This window comes from Protopterus annectens, chromosome 10.part0, assembly GCF_019279795.1.
Source record: "Protopterus annectens isolate FY-2018-M chromosome 10.part0, PAN1.0, whole genome shotgun sequence".
Lineage (NCBI taxonomy): Eukaryota > Metazoa > Chordata > Ceratodontiformes > Protopteridae > Protopterus > Protopterus annectens.
In genome coordinates, this window is record NC_056744.1 from 1308706040 (window position 1) to 1308725867 (window position 19828).

Consider the following 19828-nt stretch of genomic DNA (forward strand, 5'->3'; position numbering starts at 1 on the left):
GAAAGCTTCTTAAAGGTTTACACACATATTGATCTAACATAAGGATGTTAAAAAATGAAATAAATTATTAAGTTAAAGGGTTTAAATGTAGATAAAAAAGAGAATTTATTTATAAAAGAGGAGAATTCAAAACAGTGATAGATTATATTTTGTTTTCAAAAGGGTTAGTTGAAAGGAGAGGTGGAATTGCAGCATCTTTCAGGTCATAGGGCAGTGTGGGCTAGGTTTGGTAAAGAAAGACAATACATAGGTTCATACGTTCATACTAGGCTATCTGCCCTAGGGCATTTATAAGCCTAGCCAGAGTGTGTTTGGCTTTCGCCACCCATTTTAAATTAATGTTGCTATGCCCTTTTTCGAGGTTAGTATACTGTGCCTCTGTCTAACAGTGACACAGAAGTGATACCCGGGGTAAACCTATGATCTCCCATCCACTCATCAAGATTCCTCTTGAAGAGAGTCAATGAGGGACTCTGCCTAACCTGGACTGGGATTTTATTCCAGAGTGAAGGGAGCCTCTGGGTTATGAATCTGTCCCTCCAGCATGTCCTATTTATTTCAGTGCTGAGGTTCAAGTCTCTTGAGCACGTAGCTCAATGAGATTTGGATTTTCTGAGGTGCAGCATGTCCATTAATTCCGGGTTGGATATGGCTTTATACATCAGGCACAGATCGCCTCTGAGCAGGTGGTATGCCACTGAGTAGAGCTGGAGTTTCTTTAACCGGGCAGCATATGGCATCTGTTTGAGCCCTTTGATCCTCTTGGTGACGTACATTTGGGGTCTTTCCAGTTGCTGCAGGTGTCTGGTAAGGTACATCCCAAAAGGGGCATTGTACTCAATTATGGGCCTGATGAGGGATGAGTAAAGTGGCACAATGACCTCCCCTGATCTAGATGTGAATCCCTTCATGATTAGGTGGGCTATATAAAATGTTTTTCTAACCACTTTGGCCACGTGGTTGTCAAATGAGAGATTGCTATCAACTTAGGTTCCCAGGTCCCTAATTACTTCTTCTGTACTTAATGGATTACCACCTATGTGGTAATTTGTGGGCCCTTTGTTTTTGCCAAAGGGGATGACTATACACTTTTTGGCGTTTAGCTTGAGGCCATGGCTCTGGCACCAGTTGTCTGTTTCTATGAGGCCCTTTTGGAGGATTCTTGTGTCGGCTGGAGAGTCGATTATGGCACCCAGTTTGCAGTCATCTGCGAACTTGGTCAGCCACAGTCCTTCCGTGTTGGCCTGTACCTCCGAGAAATATATACCGAACAAGAGAGGTCCCAGGACTGAGCCTTGTGGGACGCCACTTGTAACTGGTTTGGAGTCTGACATGGCTCCAGCAATTCTAACCATGTGGGTTCTGTCTTTGAGCCTGTTTGCAACCCATCTAGTGACATAGGGGTTTATATTTAAGCTGGTGAGCTTATCTATAATGCCTGAGTGGGGTATTGTATCGAAGGCATTTGCGAGGTCCAGGTAGGCTGTGCGGACCACCTTCCCCTCGTCAATGGCCTTGGTGACTGTTTCAAAGAAATCGACCAGGTTTAAGAGGCAGGATCTGCCCTTAACAAAGCCAAACTGGGTAGGATCCAGTGTCTGTAGGTCCCCAATATCTTTATTTATGAGGTCCATGATGATCCTTTCCATAGCTTTGCAGACCAAGCTAGTCAGGCTTATGGGGCGATAGTTTCCAGGATCCGTTGAGGCACCACCTTTGTGGAGAGGGACCACTGTTGCTGTACGCCACTCTTTGGGTACATATCCTTTAGTAAGGCTGAGATTGAACAGTAGTTTTATGTTTGGATTTAGCTCTTCTTGGAGTTCATGTAAGACGCAGCCCGGGACACTGTCTGGTCCCATTGATGCTGTGTTTTTTGCTTTGGAGAGGGCGGCTCTTACCTGAGCATCTGAGATGTCAGGGGGGCAGCACTCTGCTGGGATAGATATTTGCCCTTTTGGTGGGGGGGGGAGTTTCCGCTGAACCTGTCAGCTAGGATGTTGGCAATATCTGTGGGTTTGGTGTATTTTTTGTCATTTTGGACTAATTCTGAGCATATCTGTGAATTCCCACCCATGTTCCTAGCATAACTAAAGAAAGCCTTGTGATTATCCTTAGTGTCCTGTGCAATTTTTCTCTCGAAGCTGGCCTTAGATGATTTTATGAGTGCCCGTAGTTTTTTGCTAATACTGATTAGAGATGCCTTCCCTTTTTGGGATTTTGCTCTATCATGTAGTAGCTTCTTCCTTCTATTGTATAGTTTGTTTATGGCTGGGGTCCACCAGACAGGACGTCTGCCTTTGGAGGATTGGGTCTTGGTTTTATTTGGGATTGCATGATCCATGCATTCCTGAAGGTGTTCATAGAATACGTTTATAAAGGATTCTGTGGTCTGGGCCGTATTTTCCACAGGCCCGGGGGCTTTGAAGGATTCCACCTCGGTTTTGAGGAGTGTGAAATTTGCTTTAGAGAAGTTTTTCACTGTAGTTTTCTGGGCAGGGGGTGGGGTCAGGATGTGAATATCCAGTGAGATTAGTTTATGGTCTGATCTTACCAGTGAGGGATACACTTCTGGTCTGGAGCATAGAGTCCCCATGTTGGTGATGATCAGGTCCAGTATGTTTTCCCCTCTTGTGGGAGTGGTAACAAGTTGTTCCATAGCATTTGAGTTTATAAATTCTAGGAACCTTTGGGCTAGGGTGTTGGAGCTCCCAGTCTATGTTTGGGTATTTGAAGTCGCCCAATATAATGGTGTTTGGAGAGACCTTCATATTTTCCAGTGTTCTCAGGAAGGCCGAGTGGGGTTCCTGGGTTTGGGAGGGTGGTCTGTAGCAGGCTATAAACTGGAAGGCAGTTTTACCCACCGTTAGTTGCACATGGATAGTCTCTGATACTTCATGCTGTGCCACCAACCTGGAGGTGTGGGTATCTGACGAATATTGATACTCCCCCTCCTTCTGTGGTTTGGTCCAAGTTTTGGGGCCGAAAAGCATGGTATGAGGTATAACCTGGTAGTGCTGGGGTGCTCTCGGGAGCCTTGAACCAGGTTTCTGTTACTGCACAGATATCGATGTTCTCCATGCTAAGGAGAGTTTCGAGTGCATGCATCTTGAGGTTTAGACTTCTGGCGTTGAGTAGCATTACTCTTAGTTTCTTATCCCTTGTGGTACCTATGGAGGTGGGTTTCTCTTTTGAGCCTTGCCTAAAAAAGGCACTATGGGGGTAGCAAGAGCCTTTGCCAATATCTGAAAGCCCAGGGATGACAGGTGCAAGCCGTCCCTAGCGAAGCATCGTGGCTTGTCGAGCATGTCATCCCAGGCTGACAGGCATTGGATCCCCTTTGAATGACACCAATACTTAAGCCAATTGTTGAAATTGATCATCTTGTCTTCATATTGTGGCATCATTCTTGGTGAGGGTAAGATGCTACTCAAGGTCAGGGTCATACCGTCCTGGGCTACATGCTCAGAGAGCTCCTCTATGTCTCTTTTCATGTAGTCCAGGGAGGTACGTCTCAGGTCATTCACACCAGCATGGACAATGACTGAGTCATATTTGTACTTGCCTTGGAGTGACCTGAGTGCTTGTGTTATGTGGCGGATCCTAGCGCCTGACAGGCAGCTCACCATGACCTTCTCCTTGTTCAGCCTGGTGAGCGGGATGTCAGTGTGCCTGACAATAGATCACCTATTACAAGTGTATCAGGTGTGTTGTTTAGCCTTAAGGGCTGTGACTGTTTGGCACACTGGCTTTGTGAGCTATGTGTTGTACGTGTTTTGTTTTGGGGTAGCGGTTGCTTGTGTGTCTGCTTTGGAGGTCTCTGCTGCTTAGGCAGATTTTTATTTAGAGCCTCCGAGTATGTTTTTGTGTGTTTATGTGTTTGGTTTGCTGTCGTGGTAGGTCTATGTGAGACTGGAATTGTAGTGAGTGTGGTTTCCTTCTCCTCCTGACTGGTTACGCCAGTACTGAGTTGAGAGAGCTTAGCCTCCAGTTTGGCTATATGGTTGCATCTCTCACATGTGTTGGAATTTGTTGGGAGGAGGAGAGGGTTGTCTGTGTACATGAGGCTGTTGTAACATTGCCTCAAGATTCCCAGATTCACCAGCTGGACTGGAGAGGAGATTGACAACTGACCTTTGGACATGCTAGAATAGTATTGGGAATTCCTTTATAATTGAAAAAAGGGCCAATGGGGAACAAGGTACTCAAGGGGAGTTTGTGAGGATGTAGTGCTTTTAATTTTTTAGTGCTGACATAGTGCCAGGTAACTTAAATGCAATGTGTTACAGGTAACCTAAATGCAAAAATGACAAACAGTAACTTTCTTTCAAGTGAAACAAGGAAATAAGTACAGTAAGCAATGCAGATATCACTAGGGATCCATAGAAGCACTGAAAAGCCGCATTTAGGTGGAATTAGCATTTCAGGGAAATAACAAGCAAACAAACAACAAGCATACAAACAAAGCTAGATTCAGCAGGCCTGGATCTAGTCTATGCTACAGCAAACAAGGTGTACCAATTTCAGTAAGAAACAGTTCAAATATGCAGGCACTATAAGCCTTTAACCAGAAATTCCCAGCTCAGAAGGGCAGAGTCCAGCCTCTCCTCCCACAAGAGTGCAGACCACGAACCTTCTTAATGTAAAATAACTGGCCTGAAGCCCAAGTGCTTAAACCAGAACTAATACACTTTTAGAATAACAGACACTGAGCTCTCAATCAGCAGTTCCCAACTTAGAAGGATATAAGCTACCTATCCTGCCACCACAGTGCAGGCCACAAACCTTCCTAATGTAAAACAACTGGTCTGAAGCCCAAGTGCTTAATCCAAAAGACTTAGAATGATAGCTACACTTTAATCAAGTTACTACCAAGCAGTAATAAATACAATTGAATACTTTAAAGAATGCCTGGATTAGTGCTCAAGTTATACAAACAGAGCTAGATTCAGCAGGCCTGGATCTAGTCTATGCTACAGCAAACAAGGTGTACCAATTTCAGTAAGAAGCAGTTCAAATATGCAGGCACTATAAGCCTTTAACCAGAAATTCCCAGCTCAGAAGGGCAGAGTCCAGCCTGTCCTCCCACAAGAGTGCAGACCACGAACCCTCTTAATGTAAAATAACTGGCCTGAAGCCCAAGTGCTGAAACCAGAATTAATACACTTTTAGAATAACAGACACTGAGCCCTCAATCAGCAGTTCCCAACTTAGAAGGATGTAAGCTACCTGTTCTGCCACTACAGTGCAGACCACAAACCTTCTTAATGTAAAACAACTGGTCTGAAGCTCAAGTGCTTAAACTAAAAGGCTTAGAATGAGTTACACCAAGCAATAATAAATACAATTGAGTACTTTTAAGATGACACAAAAGCAAAATAAAGTAGGAAGAAACACAAATACAGTAAAAGCAGATACATTTCTTTAAGTGGAAAGTGAGAAAGGAAAGAGAGAAAGGAGTAGCAGAAACTAAGCTGATTGGCCTTCACAAATGTTCTCCCTGTACTGGGTAGAATGAGGTAATGACACTAGACTGGGAGGAGGGTCCCAGATCAAATTTACACTAGGGGCGGGCAACTGCAAAGCCACCAACTATAAAAACACTATACCAACAGGGAGGGAGGATGGGAAACAAACTGCAGAAATGTTTCTCACAGCTGAAAAGCAGCAGTGAGCCTTTAAATGAAAGTTTTAAACAGCAAAAGGAGCCTCTAGAAAAAAGAGTTTAACTGCAAGAAGTTATCAGAAACAAACAACCCAACAGATGCTTAATAAAAGTGGACAATTTCCATTTAATACCTCACACACAGTGAAACTAGCTAGAAAAATACACGGTACACAAAGTGCTATAAATAACAAAGAAATAAAGAACAAAATAAACAAAAAACAGGATACTTAATGTTATATATTATAGCTCTGAGTTTCCTCAGTGTCTTTCCTTCGATCAGCTCAGTGTGAAATGGCAGAACACTCACAACTGAACTTCTTAAGTAACAGAAAGTTGAAACCTGAGACAGCTTTTAAGAAAGAAATCTCAAAAGAACCAATGAGGTGCTTAGTCTAAGCTGTAGTCCAGGTGACCTCAGTCAGCCAATGACCTCAAACAATTCTCTCTCACTGAAATGCCTGATGGCTTTGGCTAAACCAAGATGTCCCTGAATATGTGCTCAGACACACAGCCTCCACAAACACTAGGCCCAAATACAAGCCTGAATATGGAAATGCTGCAAATATCCCCACTACTTAGAACAAACTGCAGAAATGTTTCTCACAGCTGAAAAGCAGCAGTGAGCCTTTAAATGAAAGTTTTAAACAGCTAAAGGAGCCTCTAGAAAAAAGAGTTTAACTGCAACAAGTTATCAGAAACAAACAACCCAACAGATGCTTAATAAAAGTGGACAATTTCCAGTTAATACCTCACACACAGTGAAACTAGCTAGAAAAATACACAGTACACAAAGTGCTATAAATAAAGAAAGAACAAAATAAACAAAAAACAGGATACTTAATGTTATATATTATAGCTCCGAGTTTCCTCAGTGTCTTTCCTTCGATCAGCTCAGTGTGACATGGGAAATATGAAAAAGATTAAAAAATTAAATAATGAGGAAGTTAAAAAGAAGTTTTGGAAATAATAGAACAAGCATGGAAATATCAATGGACTAGGAGATTTAAGTATAACTGGACAGACTGGTGGGTGACCTACAAAAGAAAAGTTGGAATGGAATATGAAAGAGTTCAAAAAGAAATTATGAGCAGAAAGAAGAATGGATATGGGAAAAAGGAAAAAAATGTGGAATTTAATGAAAAATAGTGTGGAGTTTCTAGAGAAAGAATTATGTCCAGAAAATAAAAAGCAAAGAAGGCTTATTAAGAAAGTAGAAAGTCTGTGTTCAATGTAAAAAGGTAGAAGTTAAACCTTTTCTTGGAAAATAATGTAAAAAGGAACATATGGTACTGGAAAAAATATAAATGAAAAAGAAAATTTGTTGCAGATCAAAAGAAAATAGAAGAAAATGTTATTTAATTTATTGAAGAAAGATATAAAAATAACACTGAGAAGTATAAAAAGAAAGTGTGGTATTGTGTAATGTTTGCAAAAGCAGAGCATGTATTATTATTAAAAGACATTGGTGCAGATGAAATGAAAGAAGTATTAAGAAAGGTGAATGTAATTTTGTATCCTGGTAGATTAGGAATTTTATAAAAAGATGAGGAAAATCCAGAAGTAATGTTTGTAAAGGTCATGAATGCATGAAAAAAGTTAGATTTTGGTAAAAATAATGTATGTGAGCAATGTATGTAAGGGGCAAGTAAGTTAATTTGGAAGAAAGGGAAAAGGGATTGTTAAATTGGAGACCAATAATGCTAATGATTGTAGATTATAACATTTTAATAAAAAATAATTCAAAATAGATTAGAAAAGATAACTGATGATGAATGATGTAATGGAATTTCTGGGATGAAAGAAAAAATGAGTAAAATGCTATTATTTATTAAAGAAATTATGTATTATATAAAAGAAGGATGAAAGGAAGTTAGATTGTTTTTTTTCTAACAATGATGTTAAAGAAACGAATGTTGTAAAAGTCTTGTATGAAGAAATTGAGATACAATTAATTATGGAATATGTGGATGATATAAAATTGATTGCAAGAAATATAAAATTGTTCATAGAAATTATAAAAGCAGTCATAAAATTATAAGAAGATGTAGGTTTGAAAATTAATAAAGAAAATAATTTGAGGAAATAAAGAAAGGAGGCAGTTATTTTAATAATAGAAATATATACATTCTAAGAATACATTTTGGAAGTTATGGTACTATGAAATATCAGTGGTGGGAGTTAGTGGAAGAAATAAAAAGACTTTGATTTTATGGATTTTTTTTTATTTGAGTTTTAAAAAGAAATGACTTTTATTGAAGGGGTATGTTTTGGGGAAATTAGGTTATTTAGTGTCAGTGAAGATATGTCTGGATGAAATAGAACTTTTTTAGGTTTCTATAGGATTCAGGTTTGAATCCAGTTAAGATAGGTGTTATATACAATAATGTTGAAAAGGGAAGTTTGAGTTTAAAAACTCCAAGGGTATTTTGGTCTTTTTTAGCTTTACATAACATGTTGAGTGGAAGAATAAGAAAAGAAAGGGTAGATAAATTCATAGAAGTCAAATAAAAAATTGTGGGATGATCTAAAAGGAAATAAGAGAAAAATAAGTATATTAAAAGGAGAAAGTAGAGAAATGAAAAATAAAGTAATACATTGGAAAATAAATATAAATAATTTGGTAGAGGATAGAGAAAGATGGTATGAAAATACGACAGAAACATTATATATATATATATATATATATATATATATATATATATATATATATATATATATATATAGATAGATATATATATATACACATACACACACACACACACACACACACACACACACACACACACACACACACACATACACACACACACACACACTCACACACACACACACACACAATTGCACTACAGTGGGGAAAAGGACATATACCTTTGATTTGCCTTATTGTACTACTTGTCAGTGAAATGAGTTTTAGGTGAAATGAGTTTTTGGTGAAATTAACTTTAGGTGACATGGTCTTGGTGAAATGAGTTTAGGTGAAATGAGTTTTAGGTGAAGTGATATGTACCATATACAGACATATATATATATATATATATATATATATATATATATATATATATATATATAAACACTTTATAATCCCGAAATTCTGAAATACTGAATTTCAGAATCCCGAGATTATAAAGCTGAAAGCTCAAAAGTTTGAAACTCCAGAGGCACAAATTTCAAAATCCTGAAGTATGGAGATTTTGAAGGAGAGCTTCTGGTGTTGCGCTGTGTGAAGGGATAGCTGGAAGTTCAGGTAAGTATTTATGTTTAAGGGTTTTGGTTAGGGGCTTTAGTGTGTGTCAGTGTGTTTGGTTATTGTGATCTGTGTGTGCGAGGGAAATGTAGCTTGTATGGTGGTGTTTCTGTGTTTGTGTAGTGCAACCGTGGAGTTAGTATAGTTAAGTAGGGGGTGTATGAGGCACAGCCCCCCACATGGGGGATGCCGGGGGGCTTGCCTTCCTACTTGTATGTAGTGTAGGTTTGAGTGTTTGTGTGTTGGGGAAGCTGTGTGTGTGTGTGTGTGTGTGTGTGTGTGTGTGTGTGTGTGTGTGTGTGTGTGTGTGTGTGTGTGTGTGTGTGTGTGTGTGTGTGTGTGTGTGTGTGTGTGTGTGTGTGTGTGTGTGTGTGTGGTGTATGGTTAGTGTAGTGTTCACGATTTTAAAATTCGCACTTCTGGGATTTTGGGGTTGTCAGGTTTCGGCTTTATGATCTCGAAATTCTGAAATTCGATATTTCAGTATTTTGGGATTATAAAGTGAAAATATATATATATATATATATATATATATATATATATATATATATATATATATATATATATATATATACAGTGGATATAAAAAGTGTACACACCCCTGTTAAAATTCCAGGTTTTTGTGATATAAAAAGAGACCACAATAAATCATTTCAAAATCTTGAAAGTTCAAAATACTGAAATCTCAAAATACTGAATCTCATAATACTGAAAACACACAGGATACTAATACTTACTATATACCAGCACAAGTACATACATAAACAAATAAAAGACAAACCATATTACTCTTCTCCAAGTATAAGCAGGGGGCAGATTGCACTTAGTGTAGTGAAGTGCAATCTCAGAGTTGATACATTTAAGTAGCAGGGGGTATGGGGGCACAGCGCCCCACATGGGGATGCATGGGATATGCCCCACCTGCTTATAGTTGAAGGGTAATATGTTCCTGTATGTACTTGTGCTGGAATCTAGTAAGTGTTGGTATCCTGTGTGTTTTCAGTATTATGGGGTTTAGCATTTTGAGTTTTCAGTATTTTATATATATTTATTTATTTATATATATTTATATATAATATATATATATATATTTATATCACTACACAATCAGAACCAGCACAACAAAGAATGTAGAAACTGAAAAAAGCACACAGAAGTCAAGAAATAGATTCTTAGTCAACTTTAATGGCCAATAGGTCTAATCACCTCACCAACAAACCAGGTTTTGCCTTAGTGTCATCAGTGCATGTAAGCAGCAGACCTTTCACAATTTCTTTTTAGTAGCATATAACCTCCACTCCATTGGTTCAAAACTGTATATTGTTGTTGTTGTTTGTCTTTCAGCTTTTCCTGGTTAGGGTTCGCCACAGCAGAACTCCGGTCCGCTAATGATTGGCAGTAGATTTTAATGAACGCCGAGGTGCCAGCCCGATGTCCAACCTTCAATGAAGGCACGCCCATTTACACATGTCTTTTGAATGCCCATCCAACCGTGAGGAGGACATGCAGACTCCACACAGAAGGCACTCCCCGCACTCCAGCCGAGAATCGAACGGGAGAACCTCTTGCTGTGAGGCAACAACGCTACCACTGCACCACTGCGGCTGGTTCAAAACTGTATATTATTGCTATTTAGTTTTCTCTGACATTTTTAAGGACAATGATACAGACTGCATCTCTCAGATTACTGCTCAGATAAAAGAAGACTGAACACTATGTATGAACACAACATAAGACAGAGCTGCATTTCTCCAAACAATAGTCAGAAATGGTTGTGTGATCACCCATTGCACTACATTTGAAATTAATACTTGTACAAACAAATCAGAAGTATATAAGAGCCATATATCTTGTTGATATTGTGGATGACTTTGGACTTGTTTGTATACACAATGCTTTTCATTCTCTGCTACAAAGCTGTTTCTGTGGCAAAGAGGGATAGGATACCCTTACACTGTGTTTTGAAGGTTTTTTTGGTGTGACAGTTCAAATACAGACTTGTGTAAAATTCTTTCATGTGTACTAACGTGTATTTTTAGTGTGTTTTATTTTATAGATTTCTTTTTTCTTTAAATGCCAGTATTTGCTCGGTGCACAGATTAGCACAAATATGGGAAATGGATAAACACAACAGAGGTCATGTAATGTACATTTTTGATAATAAGTAAATCAACTACACCTGGGAAACACCTGTGTGTGTAGCACATCTGCCAAACACATTGTTTCACCAAGCATATACTATCTGTACATCAGGGTTTAAGTCCCACCTTTGTCTTTTAAGGATGACACTTAATAAACACTGATCACAAGGCTAAAACAAGTTTAGCTTTACTTATCCCATTTGTGCAATGCTTACCATCATGCAAACCTGGACTAGTGGACACACAGGAAGCAGAAAAAGCACATGCACACAGGATGTAGACATTCTAATTGTCATAAAGGATACATTGTTGCATTTTTTTGTTTTCCTTCATGCAACACTGCTTAGTGACATTATGTGGTGGTTAACACGCTTCCACAACACCTGCAGGTGACAGTAGACAATTTAAAAATGGATACATTGCATCAAGTGTGTTGGGCACTGCAGAAACATGCTAAGCAGCACTGCATGGTGGTTAACACACAGACATTAATAATGAATAGGAAAATATCTAACTGCTATTTAACTATTCCTGTGACAGCAGGTGTAAGTGGAAGGTTGTAATACAGTTGGTAATGGGTTCTAATACAAGAAGTTCAATATATTTTTACTATTGCTAGATTTCAGCTTATAGTAATGAAAAGGAAAGTATCCATATTTTTACTGTTGCTACAGTTCGGTTTATAGTAATGAACAGGAAAATATCCAAGCATTATTTCAATATTCCTGTGGCAATAGGTGTAAGTGTAGGGCTGTCATACATGTGGCCCTGGGTTCTAATACAGGAATTTCCAGACATGTTTACTATTGTTCCATTTCACTTTATATTAAATATCACTATCAATAACAATTTATACATACTTATATATAACCATAGCTATGAATAGCAGTGAAACTCATATTATGAAGGATTTGACACCCTTACTGTGTTTTGAAGGCTCAGATGTATGACTGTGGGCATACTGTTTACTATGTTTCTACAAGTATAATTCTGCTTTCTGGATTTGGATGGCCTTCACACTTCAATAAGACACATCAACAAATGAATGTATAAAGAAAGACCTTGTCAGGCCACACACACACACACATGGCTAACACCTCAGTTTGTTATCTGTATTTATAAATAATTTATGATTACATGTGCAAGCACTTCTTCTGTGGCAAAAATGGAAAATTGTGATTGTGGAAAAACATGTTGTGTCTCTTATGCATAGGTTTCCCGCATTGTAAAAATACATTTTATCAGGGAATAAAGCCAAACTAGACATGTGTCAGGTCATGAAATTTATGCCCCCAGTACATGCCTGCAAAGTTAAATCAAAGTTAAATCACCTAACAGTTACAGCAGTAAATAACCCTCAAACTAATGCCAAGTGTCAGATTAACCTTCCAGTTTCCAAATCTGCTTTCCTCTCTGTTTGGCACTATTGCTCTTCACTAAATGTCATGTAAATGCAGTTGGCATCATTGCTTTGTACACTACCATTAAACACAATAACACACATTGGCAAGAAATCGTTATTATCTATTGCTCTGGTTTCTAGTTAGACATGCCTGAAGTTAGAAGGAAAGGTGCACAATTTAGGGCATGGAGATGGGTGTTCAGGAGTTCAGAATCTTAATTAAAACCATCACAGCAAAAGGTTTTTGCAGGGGGAGTATACTGGCTCCCAGTACAAGTCTAAGACTTGGAATAGTCTGACCAAGGCTGTATTGAGTGCAACTGTCATTCCACACACTAGAGAACAGTGTAAGCAGCACTTAATGACCTAAAAAGGTGCAAGAAGGATACACTCAACTAGTGGCTGGATGAGTTCAGAACTAGCAACATCCCACAGTTGTGTAAGTATACTAATAAAAAGAATTTATAATAGCTAAAAAGTTAAATCTAGGCAAGACTGGCATGCATAATGCTTTTCTGTTGTCTTCTTTTTTTACACAGCTAATGCAGAACTCATTGTGAATAGGGAGGCCCATGTTGAGCATCTAGAGAGACTGAGGGAAGCAAGGTGTATATATGCAGCAGAAGAGAATATTATTGTAGCTTTTAAATTAAAACAAATGTTTTTTTTTTCTTTTCTATACAGTTGTAGCAAAGTATGCATGCATATCCTAACTGTAAAAGCAAGTATCCATACTTCAGTCTGTAGCACAAACCAATTGTAAGTTTCAAGTGTAAGACTGTAGTTAGACGTTGTGGGTTCAAATACCACAAGTAGTGAGCAGATAATAGTGCAATCCTCTGAAAATATTACACAAATTAAATTTTACACAAATGGCATAAATGGCCTGCTGTTAACTATATTCTGAATAATGGACCAAGCATATGTACATTATCTGCACATTGCAAAGATTACTTTGAGCAATCCATAATTATAGTTTGTACTTGTTAGAAAGTATACTTAAATGAAAACTTCCAGATAAAATAGTTGTATTATTTTGATAATGCATTGCACGTCACATATGATGATACTAATTTTATCTCTTTCTGTTCTGTCACCCCAACCTTCAACTCTTTTTTTTCTGTGTCATCAAAACATTTCCATGTCATCCATCTCTGACCAATCACAAAATGCTTTACAGCACAGGGAGATAGGCCAACCCAGTGGCTTCACCTGCCCCCGCTCCACCAGCTCCAGCACAAATGCCCAGCATATCAGGGAGCCAACCTGGCAGGACTAACTCTGCTGCCCTGCACTACCTGCCACCTCAGATACCACTACCCAGGCAGCTGGTGCTATGGCACCACCAGGAGTACTGGTTGATGTGGGGATTTTATCATGCACCAGGAGATGCCAGGGTTGGTGATTAGGGCTGTGCACAGCACCACTGGTGCATGCTTATGCTGGATGGAGAAGCTGCTCTTCCTCATTGTCCACAGGAGGAGGAGACATCAAGCACTCTAGCAGCCAGTAGAGTAAGAGGATGGTGATGACAATCTTGTGGATAAGGATCGGATTCTTACTGTTCCCATGTTTGATGGGCATGGGCTTCTGTTGTCCCCTCCCTAACCCTAATCATGGTGCCTCCAACCTTTTGTGTCCCTCACTGTCCCTGTGTCTTGTCTTATTTGTCCTGTTTGCATCTGCTTCCTCATCTATCTTACTTCCCTGACCCAGAAATACATTCCTCTCTTACTGAAGTTAAAAAAGAAAAAGAGCACCTGTCCCAAAAAAATATATTGTCCCATACATAGCTCTTCACTTTGCACGTCTTCTTGACACACTTAATTCAGTCTAATTGGCTGTACAATATGATTGCATTATTGTCACCCCTATTTCATGAGGTGACAGTCCAAATTCAGCTAATATTCTGTACCATATTTTCATGTTACACTGTTGAAATGGATAGCTATGATTCTATCCTATCTCTCTCCTGCATAATCATATATCACTTCCCTTTTATTCTTCCATCTGCTTGCCCCCGTTTCACCACATTCCAATCTACCCCATTTTAACATCTTTAATCTAGTCAAAAATTAGAATAACAGACAACACCCAAAAGTAACAAAAAAGCATTGTAGCCCTTCACTTTTTGGCCTCTGTGTTTGTGCAGAGTTTGGCATCGCTCACTAATGACAAGTAATGGTGAACACCTCTTCTTTGGTGTGATTACCTCAGTGTAATGCCACTTAAACATGCTACACTAAGGTAACACACACTAACACACAATGAATGCAGTATAAATAATTATTTAATTGCATTATTACTGCTTATTTAAAACTATTACATACATCTGGATTCAAACCCTATATTATCTGGGGTCCAAACAAAATGTATCAGTGCATTTACACCTGCTACCACAGAGTCAGCTAAGCAGCAGGTGTGTTTCATACACTCAGTACTCAGTATCAATGAGGCTCGTATTTGCTCACCACCTAATTATGTGTAAACAGGGAAAGCAATAGAAATGTGTATCACACATGTGCAAACACTTTGACATCCATCGCTCAAACCTGCTGCTTGGCATTATACTATACAAAGTGGACAATAGTATGTCTTACTTTTTGTTTACTGTACATTTAGTCTTCATGCTATGAAACTACATGTAGAAACACAAACAAAAAGGCACTATCTAATAAATAAGAAATAATTTCAATGCAGCCATCTGTTACCTCCCCCCATGCACTGCAACATTGGTTTGTCAGTACTTGTTCACAAATATATAATCAGACTTAAATAAACTCCATATTTGTAAATATTGTAAAAATCAGAAAAAAAAAAAAAATTTTAGTTTTTGTTATATACTGTCTCACAATGAATATTACCGTTTTTCATTTGAATGTATGTAGTTCCACTGCATGTATGAACCATACTACTGTATCTCATCTCCAAAATTATGTAACCTTTCTCATTGTTTTGTAACCCTTATCATACTACTATTGTACATGGAGCTTTTCTCCCCAGGCCTCCACTGAAAATGGGCACTTCTTGGCCCAGTGGACTTCCCCGGTAATCAAACTGAAATAAATAAATAAATAAATAAATAAAATATATCAACTACACTGCAGAAATAAATAACAATTGTTGTGTTATATACCATGCACATCTTTATAATGACAATACACATTCATATTTTGTGATACTTGTAATGTGGACACCTATTTGCATATAGATTCCAAAGCTGTCTCTTAAAGTATACCTGCACATTGGAAACACAACACCAAATACTACACATTGCATACTTATCAATCTGGTAACATGCAGAACTTTAATATCTTGACAGTTGGACATGGCTAGATATCCATTTCATGCAGGTCTCCAACATCTTCTCTCCAACATCCACTGCTGATATCATCCACTAGAAGTTCTCCTGTATTCTTGTAAAAGTCAGACTTCTAAAGTGGCATTTCCATAAAGTACTGAGTTCTCTAGTCCATGCACTAGATAAGTAGGGTTTCTGGTCTCACTACAGTCAACGTGTGTGTGTGTGTGTGTGTGTGTGTGTGTGTGTGTGTGTGTGTGTGTGTGTGTGTGTGTGTGTGTGTGTGTCTGCGTGTGTGTGTTTGTGTTTACTTGCTTGATATTAGAGATAGAATTTTATACCAGCATGTCGAACACTGTTATTACTGTCTTCCTTTCACCAGACACTGCTGATGTCATCATTTATAAACTGTTGTCTGACACTCTCCAATTCAGGCTTGTGCTATGGCACTTGTGTTAAATATAAAGCTCTCTAGTGGGTGTAGTGAAATATATAGGGGTTCTGTTCTCACTGGAGTCAATGTGTGTGTGTGTGTGTGTGTCTGTGTGTGTGTGTGTGTGTGTGTGTGTGTGTGTGTGTGTGTGTGTGTGTGTGTGTGTGTGTGTATGTCTTTATAGTGACAATACACATTCAGATTTTCTGATACTTGTAGTAATGTGGACATTTGTTTGCATATAGTTTGCAAAGCTGTCTCTTAAAGTATACCTGCACACTGGAAACACAACACCAAATACTACACACTGCACACTTATCAATCTGGTAACATGCAGAACTTTAATATCTTGACAGTTGGACATGGCTAGATATCCATTTCATAAAGGCCTCCCAACATCTTCTCTCCAACATCCACTGCTGATGTCATCCACTATAAGTTCTCCTTTAGCCTTGTAAAAGTCAGACTTGTACCATGGCATTTGCAAAAAGTACCGAGTTCTCTAGTCTATGTACTAGATAAGTAGGGGTTCTGGTCTCACTACAGTCAACTGGCGTGTGTGTGTGTGTGTGTGTGTGTGTGTGTGTGTGTACACTTGCTTGATATTAGAGATAGCATTTTACACCAGCACATCGGACACTGTTATTACTATCTTCCTTTCACCAGACACTGCTGATGTCATCACTTATAAACTATTGTCTGAAACTCTCCAATTCAGACTTGTGCTATGGCATTTGTGTTTTAGTGAGATATGTGGGGGTTTTGTTCTCACTGCAGTAAATTGGTGTGTGTGTGTGTGTGTGTGTGTGTGTGTGTGTGTGTGTGTGTGTGTGTGTGTGTGAGTATGTGTGTGTCTTTGTTCACCTGCTCATCATTAGGAAGAACATTTTGCACCAGCATGTCAAAAACCGCTATTACCATCTTCCTCTTACCAGACACTGCTGATGTTATTATTATAAAGTGTCATCCGACACTCTCCAAGTCAGACTTGTGCTGTTGCACTTGCGTTAAATACAGAGGTCTCTAGTCGGTGTAGTTAGATAGGTAGGGGATTTATTCTCACTGCATTCAGCTGGTGTGTGTGTTTGTGCACTTGCTTGATATTAGAGACAGCATTTTATACCAGCATGTTGGACAGTGCTATTACCATCTTCCTGTCAACAGAGTCTGCTGATTTTATCAGCTTTAGCTGTCTCTCAAGCTTATCCTGTTAATGTCACAGGCTAAGTTAAGATACATACAGCGAGTGACTCTTATGCCATTAGATTTGTGGATGTGAACCATTTCCATCAGGCAGGGTTAGAAACTGTCTGTAGGCCAGGCACAAGTCACCTTGTGCTACACGATACAGAGTACAGTGACAGGGCTTCCACTCTATCCACATACATCATGGCATGTTTTGTAGGCCCTTTACTTTCTTGCTGCGAAACCCCTGTAGTTTCTCCAACTGGTGCAGGTGTCTGGTGAGGTACAAGCAAAAGGGAGCATTGTACTCTATTAGTGTTGTAATGAGAGTTGAGTACAGTAGTGTTATAACATCCTCACACCTGGATATGATGGCTTGACTCATCAGATGCACAATGTAGAAGGGTTTCCATAAAACTGTGGAAACTTAGTGGTTGAAGTTCAGATTGCTATCTACCTGTATTCCCAGATCTTGCATCATTGGATTTGCCCTTAGTTGGGATGTTGTCCATGCTGTAATTAACGGAGAATTCCATTTTGCAGAAAGCAAATATAATGGAAAATATAATGCAATGATGACTCTACTGGTAGAGATTGATTCACCAACTTTCACAGTGTGTGTTTTATTAGTGAGCCAATTGGCTAACTGTCTACCATTGTAAGGGTTAATTCCCAGCTGGGAGAGTTTCTCAATAATATCTGAGTGGAGAATTGTGTCAAAACCCTTGGCCAGATCAACGTAGGCAGTATGCACTATCTTACTTTCATCCATCCCTTTGTTGACTTTGTCGAAAAAGCATGAGCTACTCTTAATGAAGCCAAATTGGGTTAGGTCTAGAGTTTGAAGGTCACCTATGTCCTTGTTGGTAAGGTCTATGGTGATTCTTTCCATGGCCTTGTAGATGAGACTGGTCAGACTTACAGGTTCATATTTCCCAGGGTCGGTTGATGGCCCACCTTTGCACAAAGAGATTACTGCTGCTGTTTTCTACTCCACTTGAACCAAGCCAGTTCTCAGGCTATGGTGACAAATGATAGCAATTTGGTCCACCAGGTCCTGTTGTAGATTGCTTAGTAAGTGATGTACACAGTACATACATAGCTGTTTGACAACATTGATGGTATGGGTTACATTCATGACAGTGTGGACTGTGCCATACATATGCCATGCACGCCTGTCAACTAGCCTGCATTGTTCATAATGTCACATACATGTATAGCAGTGTCCCTCCTAACACCTTCAGCAAATGTTACAGTGTCAAGACAGTGTACTTGATTACCTCATCAATTGCTGACATCTCATAATGGTTGTACAAGTGTGTGAGTGCAAAAACATCTATGATCATTCGCAATCACATATATTATGTCAGAGACATGGGATTACTGGTGGTATTAGTCTGATATTGTCTGTGATTGTGAGTACTTCAGTTTACTGTTGTCCATGAGCCTGTAAATATATGTCCCACCTGGTGGAGACCGCTGCTGACATTACAGTTATATTCAGACAACTCATTTTCCACAGCTTCACAATATGCAGCTAACCCCTATTGTAGATAACATCCTTGATAGATGTCCTCTCCATTGTACATGTCAGGATGCTCATATTACAAAGACATCTTCTCCATTGTTGTTACCTTGTGTACTGTATCATGTTGTATGTGATTAGTGCTCCTGCTACAACTGTCTTCATTTAAATGTCCTCTTCTGCTGTACATTAAGATGTTTCACCTATCCACCTTCCCTGTATTCATTAAAAAAAATCATCTTTGTGTCCCTATTCAATACACACACTTTCCTGATTGTTTATAACAGGCCATGTACTGTTACTCAGCATTTACACTGCTTTTGTACAGGATGCCTGAAATGGGATTTCACAATACTCTGCTCTGTATACACAGTCCTGTAATGTGTTTGGACCATATAGATTGCTATATTATTCACCCTGGTAATCACTGTGCCATTCTGTGTAATCCGGCACAACTAGTAAACCAGTCTACATGTTTGCTGCTATCCATGTTGCTTTACATGGTTTCCTGGCTGGCAAAACTGTTGTTAGCCACAAAACCGTGCTTGTTTATATTTCAGTTTGGTGCATGGCATGAATATGTAATTACCACTGCTGATCACCATGCAAACACTTAAACTCCATGTAGGCTTCAAGAAGCTTACATGAAGTTTATTGAATTCCCAGGATTATCTTATTTTGACTTTCCAAAAAGTTACTTTCCTTATAGCATCTTTATCCTTTTGTCATTCCTCATTTTTTCTAAAAGAAACAAAACTTCACCTCCAGCAGTTTTGCAATAATTCCTCCCTTATTACTGTTGTGGAAAGTTTACAAATATAGGTTTAAACCTCAAGCCCCCAAGCCCCACTTGATGTGAGCAAGACAATGTGGCATGAGTAGAGAAACAGTATTATATATTGACAAGTTATGATTTTAATTTCTAGACT